Genomic DNA, 17269 nt, shown 5'->3' on the forward strand with positions numbered 1-17269 from the left:
ATGGGAAATTTTCCAAACTTACCCGAGAGGATTCGCACCCTCCTATTTATAGGAGGAACTTCGGACCGAAGGGGGCACGTGGCTCGCATGCGAGGGTTCCAGGCGTCGGATGCGAGGCGAGGACAGATGGCGCGCATGCGAGGCGAGGCAGCTGACGGACAAGCGTCGTCTTTGGATTGGTCCAACGCTTCAGATGACTCACCTGCTTCGGAAACGGGGCGGCTCGCAAGGGAAGGGCAACGTGGTTTCGTCCAGCGCTTCGGATGACTCACCTCCTTTTGAGGATTTCGTCCAGCGCTTCGGATGACTCACCTGCTTCAGACGCCTCCACGGATGCGACACGCGTCGGATTTCAGCTGGACTACGCATCGGATGAGTCATCGGGTCGGACACGAGGCAAGCAGCGAGCGAGGGTGACGTGGCCGAACCTGAGTCATGCGAAATTTCTCGGATTTCGGGATTTTCTCGATTTTTGTGTCCCAAACTTCTAAAATCCATAAATTTCACATACGGCCTCCGTTGTTGACGTTATTTATATGCACGCATAGGTAAAATTATGCTCTACAACTTTCATTTAGACCCCGTCAGCTAATTTTGACTTTATTTTTAATATTATTATTTTTAACAGATCGGGACAGGAAAATCCGTTAAAAATTCATAACTTCTTCATCCGACGTCCATATTTGTCAGTCTTTTTACCGTTGTACTAATATTGACGATACCTTTGATTCTCGTTTAGGTTGCGTTGGCTAAAAATCACTCGATCTTTATTTCGAGTTTTTAGCTGTCTACTGCTATTCTGAAACTTAGAAAAATCATAACTTCCTCATACGAAGTCAGATTTGGACGTTCTTTTTATGAAAATTCTCGGTTTAACGAATACTATGACTTTCGCTTAGATCACTAAGGCTAAAAAGTAGTTTATCGAAAACTCACTTTTTACGTCATACGACGTCGTGTCGGTTCTGTCGTGAAACTTCAATAAGTCATAACTTCTTCGTTATAACTCGGATTTAGATGAGGTTTTCGCCTAAATGTTTCTAACGAGTTTCTTTACATCTTTAAATAATATAATTTTACTTATTTCAAATATTATATTTTCGTTAAATTTCACTATGTAACTTTTGATTGGAATCTCATAAGACTTCCAATATTTTCCGAGCGATTCTAAACATAGTTTTACTTCATTTCTAGTAAAAAAAACTATATGTTAGAACTCAACGCTCAAATTACATAATATTTCATTATATTATTCACTTTTAAAATTACATAACACGATAACTGAACGTGTATGTTACAAATACCTCCTCCTTTTGAGGATTTCGTCCCCGAAATCACATCGATATAAATAACTGGGGAGATTTTGCTCTTATCTTATTCTTATATTTTTCCTAATTTAATTTGGGCCTCGATGGTGTTTCCACTTGACGTGCATCAACTCCAAGACATATGTACAAAGCATATTTTCTACTGTTTGGATTGTTCTCTCCGTCTGACCATCTCCTTCTTCAGTTCTCTGACTGAAATTTCGTCACTACACGAGACATGGTTCTCAGAACCAATCAATTCACTTCGCAGATCTATATTAGTTGGACTCGATTCTTTACGAACATTTAGGTCTGAGCGAAAATCATCTTCTTAGTTATCACCGAAACGAAGGTAATGACATACTCGAACAAAAACGGAATCGATTACTAGCTTCTTGGTAACCTTGTGACTTTCCTGATCCAAGTGTGAGTCCTGTGCTTCTAGTAGTATAGGCCTCTACTACTATTCACCCCTACTCATACTCGTCCCAAGTATTGTCTCGCAGTTCCCAAGTCACTATTCATAAGTTTTCACAAAGAAACTTTTCACGCCTGAGTGTGTTCTTTAACAACCATTCCATGCCGAGAATAATATCAAAGTTGGGTAAGGAGATAGGAATCAAATTGGCAAGAAAATTATAGCCTTCAATTTCTATGACACAATCTCTACAGATGTTATCCCAAATAATGATATACTTCCCGCAGTATCTACGTGAAATGATTGGGCGAATGAATAACAAGCAATTTGGAAAGAATGCGCAAATTCACAAGACACAAAAGAATCTGAGGCACCATAATCAAATAAGATGTGAGTAGGACTAGAGTTGACAAGAAATGTACCCGTCACAACATTCGGGTCCTCGCGTGCCTCCTCTGTGGTAATCTGGAATGCACGACCCTTAGCTTTTGGCACCTCCTCCTTTAGAGTATTCTTTGGTTGTTGAACGGAAGCTTGACTCCCCTCCATTTGACTAGTAAGAGTAGGGCAAAAACGCTTCTTGTGGCCAGTAATACCACATGCATAGCAAGTAACACCCTTCCTTGGGCAAGCTGGCTTTATGTTACCCGCTTCTCCTCATCCATAGCAAACCACATATTCCTTTTCTATTATGCATTGGCCCGGATGATTCTTTCCACAAATGCGACATGATGGCGATTGAATAGAAAAATATTGTGATCTATCGCGGCCACGAATGGCGCTCTGATATTGCTCTCTTGTATTAGAAACAGATCGAACAGATCGAGCTGGCGGCATAGAGGAAACAGGAACAGTTTGATCGATACGTCGATGCTTTGGAACCGAAAGAGTGGCACCACGTATCTCTAAGTCATGCTCACGCTTTCGAGCATACTCAACAACTTTGTCAAAGGACAAAACATCCTGATTAGCTACGAAATCGCGGATTTCATACCGCAGTCCATCCAAGAATAACTGAATTTTATCGTCTTCAGTTGGGATATACTTTGCAGTAAACCATGCTCTTTGATTGAATTGAGTTTCATACTCATTAACGGTCATTCCTTCTTGCTTAAGCTCAAGAAACTCTTTCTCCAATCTTCTTCTCATATCTATAGGACAATACTTTTCTAGTAAGCGAGTTTTGAACATTCCCCAAGACAAATTCTCCTGATCATACTCTTTAAGAGCTTCAAATGTTTCTTCCCACCAGACCAGGGCCTCTCCGGTGAACATTGCAGAAGCATAATTTGCCTTGTCCTCATTATCCACATGAGAAATACAAAATACTTTCTCTGTGTTCTGAATCCAAGTTAGAACAAGTATAGGATTAAGGACACCAGAAAAATCCGTAGCACCACTACTCTTGAAATCTTTGAACGAGGGACGCTTAACCTCTCCTTTTGAAAATTCTCCAGTGGCTTTCTCTTTGCCTTTATCATTATTCTTCTTGTGTTCTTCAAGAGTCTGTCAAATTATACCAGTAAGTTTACCCAAGAGTCGCTCCTTAAGAGGGGATATTGGAGTATTTACTTCACCAGGTTTAGGATTTCCACTCACTTCTGGTGTATGGCTACCTTCCTGTTCAGCCATTCTTCTGAAAATTTGGAGCAATATAGTATTTTAGAATATTAGGATTTATTATTACCTAATACTTTACTTAAGTCTTTCCTATGGTTTATATCCATACACTCCTAATGAATTCGTTCATATATTGAACTTCTGACAGTTTAAGTCTAAATACCAAGCCGTGGAATTTAGTTCACTTAAACCATCGATCTGATACCATGATTGAAATACCCACACTTTCATATTTGACAATTGTTACCCCAAAACAAGCTACTTGCATATTCATAAATGATATTTTACATTGATAACTTGTTTACATAAGACTGGATACAAACCGACTATTACAAAGTGTTATATATTACATAACTTCCCAGGATACTATAAGATTGAACAAGTTCAGTCCATATGAGTTTGGATTTGTCACTAACCTTGTCTTGTGATTATGGTTATGACGAATGCACGTGTATAAGAACACATACATCATAAAATCTAAGTGTCATAAGGTTTCTCTCCAATTCATGAAAATGATTGTGAAGAAACGCCTCCACTAATTAGATTTTAAAGAGTTAGCAATTGTGATATTTGCATTCTCAAATTTGATTATGACTACGACATCCCTCTTCATAGTTCGAATTGTGAGAAATGGCAAAAGGTCTAAACATTTAAGACTTATTGCTATAAGTTCTAAAATTGTTTAGTCACACATGTGAGCTATCTAAGGAAAGGTGTATCAGTTTGAGAAGCTTAGATAAAGGCTTATCGAAGCATCTCGTGTCAGATATCTGAACTTTTGTAAGAAAGTCAATAAAGTATTGATTTCTAGAAGTCCAGCTGATTTCTGGATTTATGTCACAGCTACTGGGAGCATAAATTTTATGCAAGTAACAAAATAATTATTATGCTAGTGGGAGCATAATTATAATGGTAAGAGTTGCAAGTTAGCAATGTTAATTATAGAAAACAAAGTTTTCAATTCGCAAAGTTGCATGGTTGAAAAGTTGTTTTGCTATAATTAAGGGAGAGGAACTTATACTTCATATCAATTCTAAAAGTTTAGATTGAGATTTTAATCAAATTTAGTCAAGGATTTATATGAATACCATGTTGAAATGCTTCAACATTGGAAATCCCATATATGAAAATATTATAGCAAGAGACTGGTCAAGTATCATGTCTTTATGTAAGACATTATGAATCGTATCCCATATGCTTCAGGTATAGGATCGATTGCATATGCTATAATATTCATGTGTTCTAATTTTCCAAAATGCCTAAGGCATTAAGAGGGAAAAAGGACTAGAACTGGATATGACTAAAGTTATTAAACAACTATTAAGAACAATCCAAGGTTCGCCAAAGATTGGTTGTTTATGGATAGTGGGAAGTATAGTAATGGATGGACCATATTGACATTATTATGAATAGAAAAGATTCTATTAACAATGAGTTGTCATCTGGCAAATATGGAAATGTTTCCATAAAGGGAGTTGGATATCAAGAATCTATGAGAAAGTTAGAAACTTTTATTTAAGAAGGATGTTCAAAGGAATGTGCTTTGAATATGAGACTCCGGATCTATGGAATTGTCTTGTAACAATCTCCAATGGAAAGTTTTGTAATTGACAAAGTATCTGTGACTTGTGTACAGAGTCATCACAAAAAGGATCACTGCATATAAGTTTAGAATCTAACCAATTACAGTAAGTGGCAAGAACTTGGTATTCTTACACTTACGATAAGGATTTGGAATTGTGAAATGAGTATCGTTCGAAATGTTTACAATTGATCTATTTCACAAAGTAAGGACCATAGGGAAACATAGTGTGCATGCTTGGAGCATGGGATAACTATAGTGTTAATTCAAGTATTAAGTTGATAAATCGAAACATTATACAATGAATAATGTGTAATCAATATGGTGATTAAATAAAAGGTGTCTTATTTACACACAAAAGTTTTGGGGCCATACAGGATTAGTATTATTCTTGTGTTTCACTTTGCATGTTTTGACTTCCCGAATAACTAGGTTATTCAAACTATCCACAATCGATCATACGTTGGAAGTAAGTATGAAAGAAGACTGTCATGAGTTGGCTTGTAGATTGTCTAAGGCGTTAGACATAGCAAAAGTGTTCTACACCATTCATGAGTGCTCCTGAAATAAGATTTGAGTATTGGATTCAATCCGCGCTCACCTGAATCACTTCATGGAATTTATCACGAGTGATTGAGAGATGATAATATCATATAATCTTCAAACCAATATATATGAGTTGTTGACTACGAGTTGGTTGTGCAATGATGGCATGAAAACGCATCAGTAACTTGATGTTATAAAATGTGTCGTTGTGCATGATTTGATGAGTAGTTAGTACAAGCATATAATGTCGAATTTTATCTGTTCCTTTTATCCTAAGAGGATTAAAAGCGATATCTTGGGCCCCTCGATGATTCTATTTTGATATGTGTCGGGCCCGGTCAGAACTAAATTGATGTGTTCAGCTATGTTCTATTCCAGACGAATCGGAAATTGGGAAACAAAATTGCAGGACAATAAGTATGACTATGTTCCATGTATTTGTCCGCATAGATATCTTGAGAACAGAGGAATATATGATCCCTTATATGAAGGACGCGTCACTGACTAGGTCAGAGTTTGACAGCAGCTTTTGAAAGCTTACGATTGCTAAGTCGGATCCTGAAGTCGCATTGCCAGCTATAGTTATTAGACTTATCCAAGTGGGAGACTGTTGGATTTGGTGTCTAATCCCATAACTATAACTGGGATGTACTTGACCCTATTGTAGCATGGTCCTTTTGGGTTGCCTTCACAAGTGCAATTTGATAGGATGGACTTTTGAGAATAAGGTTACTATGATTTATTAATATATTACAAGTATAATATAAAAATATGAAATCATATTATTTAATTAGTATTGATCAAGAATTAATTTGGAATTAATTTCGCAATCAAAAGAGACTAATTAAATATATGGGGATTGATTGTGTAAATCAATGATTCTAATAATGTGGGCTAATGATCCATGGTTATTTAGGATGGGCTAAACCAATAAGATAATCCATGGATAGTTCATGGAGGTTAACCCATGGATCCTAAGTAAAATGAAAGGTCATTAGGGTTTACAAAGTGTAACCCTAGCATTTGGCACACTATAAATAAACCCCCCTATGGCCAAAATCGGTTACACCCATTAGACACAATATTCTTGGTGAGTGATATTGATTTTGTGCAAGTAACCTATTCTCTCAAGCCTCCTATTGCATATTGGTGTTTGTGAACCATTAGAGGCATCACACTTGAGGTGCTCAAGCATTCAAAGGTCAAGAACTACAAGTCCTTCTAAGAGGTAAGTCATCTAGCTAGTTTTATTGTTTATTTGACAATTTGTATGCTAGTTAGGATATGTGTTTTGGAAAATTGAAAATATGCATGTATAATTAGAGAAAACATAGATCCAAAGCATTTAAGGTTGCATTTGCACCATAGGAGTGTTATAGTGCTCAAAACCCAACATGAACATCTCATCAACCCTCACCCAAGTCATTGCAGTATGCTCTGTAATAGAGTAGACAGTTATCACAAACTTCCACCAGTCCTTCATTCCCAAGCGAAGTAGGTTCAGTGCGAATCCAACCCTCAGATTCTCCAGACAGGAGCAGGTATAGAAACATGCCTCGACATCAGAGATCCATATCATAGCAGCAATCGAATCTTGGGTCCCATCAAAATCGGGTGGCTTCGTGTTGGTGAACTCCCAGTACCACAACGAATCACCCCCCTGTAGCCTCGCAGCAACAAGAGCTGCGGTGGCTACGACAGCAGCAGCCTCAGTGACAGCGGCATAGCGCTCGTCAAAAGTCTTGATCAGCATGGTCTTGTGAAAGACCCACACTTTCATATTTGATAATTGTTACTCCAAAACATGCTACTTGCATATTCATAAATAATATTTTACATTGATAACTTGTTTACATAAGACTGGATACAAACCGACTATTACAAAGTGTTATATATTACATAACTTCCCAGGATACTATAATATATACATACATGAGTACAAAATACAATAGTTTCAAAATATTCAAAATCTTCCATTAGTATACGATTATATTGGTTACTTATCTCCTGCAATTTGTTAAACATTGAGAGGGGTAAGCGGTGACGCTTAGTGAGTTCAATAATAGATACAATATAACATTATGCCATATATATACCAATATGACAGAAACAAAGGGAGCAAGGAACAACAAAGGCATATGTGAATCATGCGACAAGCTTTCCATATCGATCAATAAGACATAACAATTTCAATACTTGATATACATCAATAACGCTTCGGCCCAAATGGCACAGAAGAGATATAATTTCTGATTAAACATTTTGGTGGATTTCAGGCTTTCAGCCCTGTCTAACCTTCTGCCAATTCCATGGAATAGAAGTCATTCTCTTACGAGACATGTTCTACATGGCCAGAGGCTACATACCAGTACCACCGTGAATCTAAGTCTGTTCACTGATCACATGGTCAAAGGTACAACTTTGCTACCATAATAGCGGAAATAATAACACGAGATGATAACACGGAAAAGCACATAGCACATATAACACATAACATACAATTGGTCCTATATAATGAACTCACCGTGAATTAATCAGGGGTTAAAATAGTAATTTGTGCAGCACTTCGTTACTATAATTAGCTTTCTTCGATGAAAACTGGGAGTTTTCTTGAAAACCGGGCCTTGCGAGGGTTGGGCTTCAAAACCGAAAAGATAAATTTTTCGGGGTCTTCGGGCACTTCGGAACGTATTTCAGATGTTTGGTATGATCCCGGGGCTTCGGGGGAAGTTGAAATGCAAGAAATATTGATTTAGGGGTGAAAATGGGCAATTTTCCAAACTTACCCGAGAGGATTCGCACCCTCCTATTTATAGGAGGAACTTCGGACCGAAGGGGGCACGTGGCTCGCATGCGAGGGTTCCAGGCGTCGGATGCGAGGCGAGGACAGATGGCGCGCATGCGAGGCGAGGCAGCTGACGGACAAGCGTCGTCTTTGGATTGGTCCAGCGCTTCAGATGACTCACCTGCTTCGGACACGGGGCGGCTCGCAAGGAAAGGGCAACGTGGTTTCGTCCAGCGCTTCGGATGACTCACCTCCTTTTGAGGATTTCGTCCAGCGCTTCGGATGACTCACCTGCTTCAGATGCCTCCACGGATGCGACACGCGTCGGATTTCAGCTGGACTGCGCATCGGATGAGTCATCGGGTCGGACACGAGGCAAGCAGCGAGCGAGGGTGACGTGGCCGAACCTGAGTCATGCGAAATTTCTCGGATTTCGGGATTTTCTCGATTTTTGTGTCCCAAACTTCTAAAATCCATAAATTTCGCATACGGGCTCCGTTGTTGACGTTATTTATATGCACGCATAGGTAAAATTATGCTCTACAACTTTCATTTAGACCCCGTCAGCTAATTTTGACTTTATTTTTAATATTATTATTTTTAACAGACCGGGACAGGAAAATCCGTTAAAAATTCATAACTTCTTCATCCGACGTCCATATTTGTCAGTCTTTTTACCGTTGTACTAATATTGACGATACCTTTGATTCTCGTTTAGGTTGTGTTGGCTAAAAATCACTCGATCTTTATTTCGAGTTTTTAGCTGTCCACTGCTATTCTGAAACTTAGAAAAATCATAACTTCCTCATACGAAGTCAGATTTGGACGTTCTTTTTATGAAAATTCTCGGTTTAACGAATACTATGACTTTCGCTTAGATCACTAAGGCTAAAAAGTAGTTTATCGAAAACTCACTTTTTACGTCATACGGCGTCGTGTCGGTTCTGTCGTGAAACTTCAATAAGTCATAACTTCTTCGTTATAACTCGGATTTAGATGAGGTTTTCGCCTAAATGTTTCTAACGAGTTTCTTTACATCTTTAAATAATATAATTTTACTTATTTCAAATTTTATATTTTCGTTAAATTTCACTATGTAACTTTTGATTGGAATCTCATAAGACTTCCAATATTTTCCGAGCGATTCTAAACATAGTTTTACTTCATTTCTAGTAAAAAAAACTATATGTTAGAACTCAACGCTCAAATTACATAATATTTCATTATATTATTCACTTTTAAAATTACATAACACGATAACTGAACGTGTATGTTACAAATACCTCCTCCTTTTGAGGATTTCGTCCCCGAAATCACATCGATATAAATAACTGGGGATATTTTGCTCTTATCTTATTCTTATGTTTTTCCTAATTTAATTTGGGCCTCGATGGATTGTTCTACTGTTTGGATTGTTCTCTCCGTCTGACCATCTCCTTCTTCAGTTCTCTGACTGAAATTTCGTCACTACACGAGACATGGTTCTCAGAACCAATCAATTCACTTCGCAGATCTATATTAGTTGGACTTGATTCTTTACGAACATTTAGGTCTGAGCGAAAATCATCTTCTTAGTTATCACCGAAACGAAGGTAATGACATACTCGAACAAAAACGGAATCGATTACTAGCTTCTTGGTAACCTTGTGACTTTCCTGATCCAAGTGTGAGTCCTGTGCTTCTAGTAGTATAGGCCTCTACTACTATTCACCCCTACTCATACTCGTCCCAAGTATTGTCTCGCAGTTCCCAAGTCACTATTCATAAGTTTTCACAAAGAAACTTTTCACGCCTGAGTGTGTTCTTTAACAACCATTCCATGCCGAGAATAATATCAAAGTTGGGTAAGGAGATAGGAATCAGATTGGCAAGAAAATTATAGCCTTCAATTTCTATGACACAATCTCTACAGATGTTATCCCAAATAATGATATACTTCCCGCAGTATCTACGTGAAATGATTGGGCGAATGAATAACAAGCAATTTGGAAAGAATGCGCAAATTCACAAGACACAAAAGAATCTGAGGCACCATAATCAAATAAGATGTGAGTAGGACTAGAGTTGACAAGAAATGTACCCGTCACAACATTCGGGTCCTCGCGTGCCTCCTCTGTGGTAATCTGGAATGCACGACCCTTAGCTTTTGGCACCTCCTCCTTTAGAGTATTCTTTGGTTGTTGAACGGAAGCTTGACTCCCCTCCATTTGACTAGTAAGAGTAGGGCAAAAACGCTTCTTGTGGCCAGTAATACCACATGCATAGCAAGTAACACCCTTCCTTGGGCAAGCTGGCTTTATGTTACCCGCTTCTCCTCATCCATAGCAAACCACATATTCCTTTTCTATTATGCATTGGCCCGGATGATTCTTTCCACAAATGCGACATGATGGCGATTGAATAGAAAAATATTGTGATCTATCGCGGCCACGAATGGCGCTCTGATATTGCTCTCTTGTATTAGAAACAGATCGAACAGATCGAGCTGGCGGCATAGAGGAAACAGGAACAGTTTGATCGATACGTCGATGCTTTGGAACCGAAAGAGTGGCACCACGTATCTCTAAGTCATGCTCACGCTTTCGAGCATACTCAACAACTTTGTCAAAGGACAAAACATCCTGATTAGCTACGAAATCGCGGATTTCATACCGCAGTCCATCCAAGAATAACTGAATTTTATCGTCTTCAGTTGGGATATACTTTGCAGTAAACCATGCTCTTTGATTGAATTGAGTTTCATACTCATTAACGGTCATTCCTTCTTGCTTAAGCTCAAGAAACTCTTTCTCCAATCTTCTTCTCATATCTATAGGACAATACTTTTCTAGTAAGCGAGTTTTGAACATTCCCCAAGACAAATTCTCCTGATCATACTCTTTAAGAGCTTCAAATGTTTCTTCCCACCAGACCAGGGCCTCTCCGGTGAACATTGCAGAAGCATAATTTGCCTTGTCCTCATTATCCACATGAGAAATACAAAATACTTTCTCTGTGTTCTGAATCCAAGTTAGAACAAGTATAGGATTAAGGACACCAGAAAAATCCGTAGCACCACTACTCTTGAAATCTTTGAACGAGGGACGCTTAACCTCTCCTTTTGAAAATTCTCCAGTGGCTTTCTCTTTGCCTTTATCATTATTCTTCTTGTGTTCTTCAAGAGTCTGTCAAATTATACCAGTAAGTTTACCCAAGAGTCGCTCCTTAAGAGGGGATATTGGAGTATTTACTTCACCAGGTTTAGGATTTCCACTCACTTCTGGTGTATGGCTACCTTCCTGTTCAGCCATTCTTCTGAAAATTTGGAGCAATATAGTATTTTAGAATATTAGGATTTATTATTACCTAATACTTTACTTAAGTCTTTCCTATGGTTTATATCCATACACTCCTAATGAATTCGTTCATATATTGAACTTCTGACAGTTTAAGTCTAAATACCAAGCCGTGGAATTTAGTTCACTTAAACCATCGATCTGATACCATGATTGAAATACCCACACTTTCATATTTGACAATTGTTACCCCAAAACAAGCTACTTGCATATTCATAAATGATATTTTACATTGATAACTTGTTTACATAAGACTGGATACAAACCGACTATTACAAAGTGTTATATATTACATAACTTCCCAGGATACTATAAGATTGAACAAGTTCAGTCCATATGAGTTTGGATTTGTCACTAACCTTGTCTTGTGATTATGGTTATGACGAATGCACGTGTATAAGAACACATACATCATAAAATCTAAGTGTCATAAGGTTTCTCTCCAATTCATGAAAATGATTGTGAAGAAACGCCTCCACTAATTAGATTTTAAAGAGTTAGCAATTGTGATATTTGCATTCTCAAATTTGATTATGACTACGACATCCCTCTTCATAGTTCGAATTGTGAGAAATGGCAAAAGGTCTAAACATTTAAGACTTATTGCTATAAGTTCTAAAATTGTTTAGTCACACATGTGAGCTATCTAAGGAAAGGTGTATCAGTTTGAGAAGCTTAGATAAAGGCTTATCGAAGCATCTCGTGTCAGATATCTGAACTTTTGTAAGAAAGTCAATAAAGTATTGATTTCTAGAAGTCCAGCTGATTTCTGGATTTATGTCACAGCTAGTGGGAGCATAAATTTTATGCAAGTAACAAAATAATTATTATGCTAGTGGGAGCATAATTATAATGGTAAGAGTTGCAAGTTAGCAATGTTAATTATAGAAAACAAAGTTTTCAATTCGCAAAGTTGCATGGTTGAAAAGTTGTTTTGCTATAATTAAGGGAGAGGAACTTATACTTCATATCAATTCTAAAAGTTTAGATTGAGATTTTAATCAAATTTAGTCAAGGATTTATATGAATACCATGTTGAAATGCTTCAACATTGGAAATCCCATATATGAAAATATTATAGCAAGAGACTGGTCAAGTATCATGTCTTTATGTAAGACATTATGAATCGTATCCCATATGCTTCAGGTATAGGATCGATTGCATATGCTATAATATTCATGTGTTCTAATTTTCCAAAATGCCTAAGGCATTAAGAGGGAAAAAGGACTAGAACTGGATATGACTAAAGTTATTAAACAACTATTAAGAACAATCCAAGGTTCGCCAAAGATTGGTTGTTTATGGATAGTGGGAAGTATAGTAATGGATGGACCATATTGACATTATTATGAATAGAAAAGATTCTATTAACAATGAGTTGTCATCTGGCAAATATGGAAATGTTTCCATAAAGGGAGTTGGATATCAAGAATCTATGAGAAAGTTAGAAACTTTTATTTAAGAAGGATGTTCAAAGGAATGTGCTTTGAATATGAGACTCCGGATCTATGGAATTGTCTTGTAACAATCTCCAATGGAAAGTTTTGTAATTGACAAAGTATCTGTGACTTGTGTACAGAGTCATCACAAAAAGGATCACTGCATATAAGTTTAGAATCTAACCAATTACAGTAAGTGGCAAGAACTTGGTATTCTTACACTTACGATAAGGATTTGGAATTGTGAAATGAGTATCGTTCGAAATGTTTACAATTGATCTATTTCACAAAGTAAGGACCATAGGGAAACATAGTGTGCATGCTTGGAGCATGGGATAACTATAGTGTTAATTCAAGTATTAAGTTAATAAATCGAAACATTATACAATGAATAATGTGTAATCAATATGGTGATTAAATAAAAGGTGTCTTATTTACACACAAAAGTTTTGGGGCCATACAGGATTAGTATTATTCTTGTGTTTCACTTTGCATGTTTTGACTTCCCGAATAACTAGGTTATTCAAACTATCCACAATCGATCATACGTTGGAAGTAAGTATGAAAGAAGACTGTCATGAGTTGGCTTGTAGATTGTCTAAGGCGTTAGACATAGCAAAAGTGTTCTACACCATTCATGAGTGCTCCTGAAATAAGATTTGAGTATTGGATTCAATCCGCGCTCACCTGAATCACTTCATGGAATTTATCACGAGTGATTGAGAGATGATAATATCATATAATCTTCAAACCAATATATATGAGTTGTTGACTACGAGTTGGTTGTGCAATGATGGCATGAAAACGCATCAGTAACTTGATGTTATAAAATGTGTCGTTGTGCATGATTTGATGAGTAGTTAGTACAAGCATATAATGTCGAATTTTATCTGTTCCTTTTATCCTAAGAGGATTAAAAGCGATATCTTGGGCCCCTCGATGATTCTATTTTGATATGTGTCGGGCCCGGTCAGAACTAAATTGATGTGTTCAGCTATGTTCTATTCCAGACGAATCGGAAATTGGGAAACAAAATTGCAGGACAATAAGTATGACTATGTTCCATGTATTTGTCCGCATAGATATCTTGAGAACAGAGGAATATATGATCCCTTATATGAAGGACGCGTCACTGACTAGGTCAGAGTTTGACAGCAGCTTTTGAAAGCTTACGATTGCTAAGTCGGATCCTGAAGTCGCATTGCCAACTATAGTTATTAGACTTATCCAAGTGGGAGACTGTTGGATTTGGTGTCTAATCCCATAACTATAACTGGGATGTACTTGACCCTATTGTAGCATGGTCCTTTTGGGTTGCCTTCACAAGTGCAATTTGATAGGATGGACTTTTGAGAATAAGGTTACTATGATTTATTAATATATTACAAGTATAATATAAAAATATGAAATCATATTATTTAATTAGTATTGATCAAGAATTAATTTGGAATTAATTTCGCAATCAAAAGAGACTAATTAAATATATGGGGATTGATTGTGTAAATCAATGATTCTAATAATGTGGGCTAATGATCCATGGTTATTTAGGATGGGCTAAACCAATAAGATAATCCATGGATAGTTCATGGAGGTTAACCCATGGATCCTAAGTAAAATGAAAGGTCATTAGGGTTTACAAAGTGTAACCCTAGCATTTGGCACACTATAAATAAACCCCCCTATGGCCAAAATCGGTTACACCCATTAGACACAATATTCTTGGTGAGTGATATTGATTTTGTGCAAGTAACCTATTCTCTCAAGCCTCCTATTGCATATTGGTGTTTGTGAACCATTAGAGGCATCACACTTGAGGTGCTCAAGCATTCAAAGGTCAAGAACTACAAGTCCTTCTAAGAGGTAAGTCATCTAGCTAGTTTTATTGTTTATTTGACAATTTGTATGCTAGTTAGGATATGTGTTTTGGAAAATTGAAAATATGCATGTATAATTAGAGAAAACATAGATCCAAAGCATTTAAGGTTGCATTTGCACCATAGGAGTGTTATAGTGCTCAAAACGCAACATGAACATCTCATCAACCCTCACCCAAGTCATTGCAGTATGCTCTGTAATAGAGTAGACAGTTATCACAAACTTCCACCAGTCCTTCATTCCCAAGCGAAGTAGGTTCAGTGCGAATCCAACCCTCAGATTCTCCAGACAGGAGCAGGTATAGAAACATGCCTCGACATCAGAGATCCATATCATAGCAGCAATCGAATCTTGGGTCCCATCAAAATCGGGTGGCTTCGTGTTGGTGAACTCCCAGTACCACAACGAATCACCCCCCTGTAGCCTCGCAGCAACAAGAGCTGCGGTGGCTACGACAGCAGCAGCCTCAGTGACAGCGGCATAGCGCTCGTCAAAAGTCTTGATCAGCATGGTCTTGTGAAAGACCCACACTTTCATATTTGATAATTGTTACTCCAAAACATGCTACTTGCATATTCATAAATAATATTTTACATTGATAACTTGTTTACATAAGACTGGATACAAACCGACTATTACAAAGTGTTATATATTACATAACTTCCCAGGATACTATAATATATACATACATGAGTACAAAATACAATAGTTTCAAAATATTCAAAATCTTCCATTAGTATACGATTATATTGGTTACTTATCTCCTGCAATTTGTTAAACATTGAGAGGGGTAAGCGGTGACGCTTAGTGAGTTCAATAATAGATACAATATAACATTATGCCATATATATACCAATATGACAGAAACAAAGGGAGCAAGGAACAACAAAGGCATATGTGAATCATGCGACAAGCTTTCCATATCGATCAATAAGACATAACAATTTCAATACTTGATATACATCAATAACGCTTCGGCCCAAATGGCACAGAAGAGATATAATTTCTGATTAAACATTTTGGTGGATTTCAGGCTTTCAGCCCTGTCTAACCTTCTGCCAATTCCATGGAATAGAAGTCATTCTCTTACGAGACATGTTCTACATGGCCAGAGGCTACATACCAGTACCACCGTGAATCTAAGTCTGTTCACTGATCACATGGTCAAAGGTACAACTTTGCTACCATAATAGCGGAAATAATAACACGAGATGATAACACGGAAAAGCACATAGCACATATAACACATAACATACAATTGGTCCTATATAATGAACTCACCGTGAATTAATCAGGGGTTAAAATAGTAATTTGTGCAGCACTTCGTTACTATAATTAGCTTTCTTCGATGAAAACTGGGAGTTTTCTTGAAAACCGGGCCTTGCGAGGGTTGGGCTTCAAAACCGAAAAGATAAATTTTTCGGGGTCTTCGGGCACTTCGGAACGTATTTCAGATGTTTGGTATGATCCCGGGGCTTCGGGGGAAGTTGAAATGCAAGAAATATTGATTTAGGGGTGAAAATGGGCAATTTTCCAAACTTACCCGAGAGGATTCGCACCCTCCTATTTATAGGAGGAACTTCGGACCGAAGGGGGCACGTGGCTCGCATGCGAGGGTTCCAGGCGTCGGATGCGAGGCGAGGACAGATGGCGCGCATGCGAGGCGAGGCAGCTGACGGACAAGCGTCGTCTTTGGATTGGTCCAGCGCTTCAGATGACTCACCTGCTTCGGACACGGGGCGGCTCGCAAGGAAAGGGCAACGTGGTTTCGTCCAGCGCTTCGGATGACTCACCTCCTTTTGAGGATTTCGTCCAGCGCTTCGGATGGCTCACCTGCTTCAGATGCCTCCACGGATGCGACACGCGTCGGATTTCAGCTGGACTGCGCATCGGATGAGTCATCGGGTCGGACACGAGGCAAGCAGCGAGCGAGGGTGACGTGGCCGAACCTGAGTCATGCGAAATTTCTCGGATTTCGGGATTTTCTCGATTTTTGTGTCCCAAACTTCTAAAATCCATAAATTTCGCATACGGGCTCCGTTGTTGACGTTATTTATATGCACGCATAGGTAAAATTATGCTCTACAACTTTCATTTAGACCCCGTCAGCTAATTTTGACTTTATTTTTAATATTATTATTTTTAACAGACCGGGACAGGAAAATCCGTTAAAAATTCATAACTTCTTCATCCGACGTCCATATTTGTCAGTCTTTTTACCGTTGTACTAATATTGACGATACCTTTGATTCTCGTTTAGGTTGTGTTGGCTAAAAATCACTCGATCTTTATTTCGAGTTTTTAGCTGTCCACTGCTATTCTGAAACTTAGAAAAATCATAACTTCCTCATACGAAGTCAGA

Source organism: Lactuca virosa, chromosome 4 (genome assembly GCF_052849685.1).
Source record: "Lactuca virosa cultivar CGN04683 chromosome 4, Lactuca_virosa_CGN04683_v6, whole genome shotgun sequence".
Taxonomy (NCBI): Eukaryota; Viridiplantae; Streptophyta; class Magnoliopsida; order Asterales; family Asteraceae; genus Lactuca; species Lactuca virosa.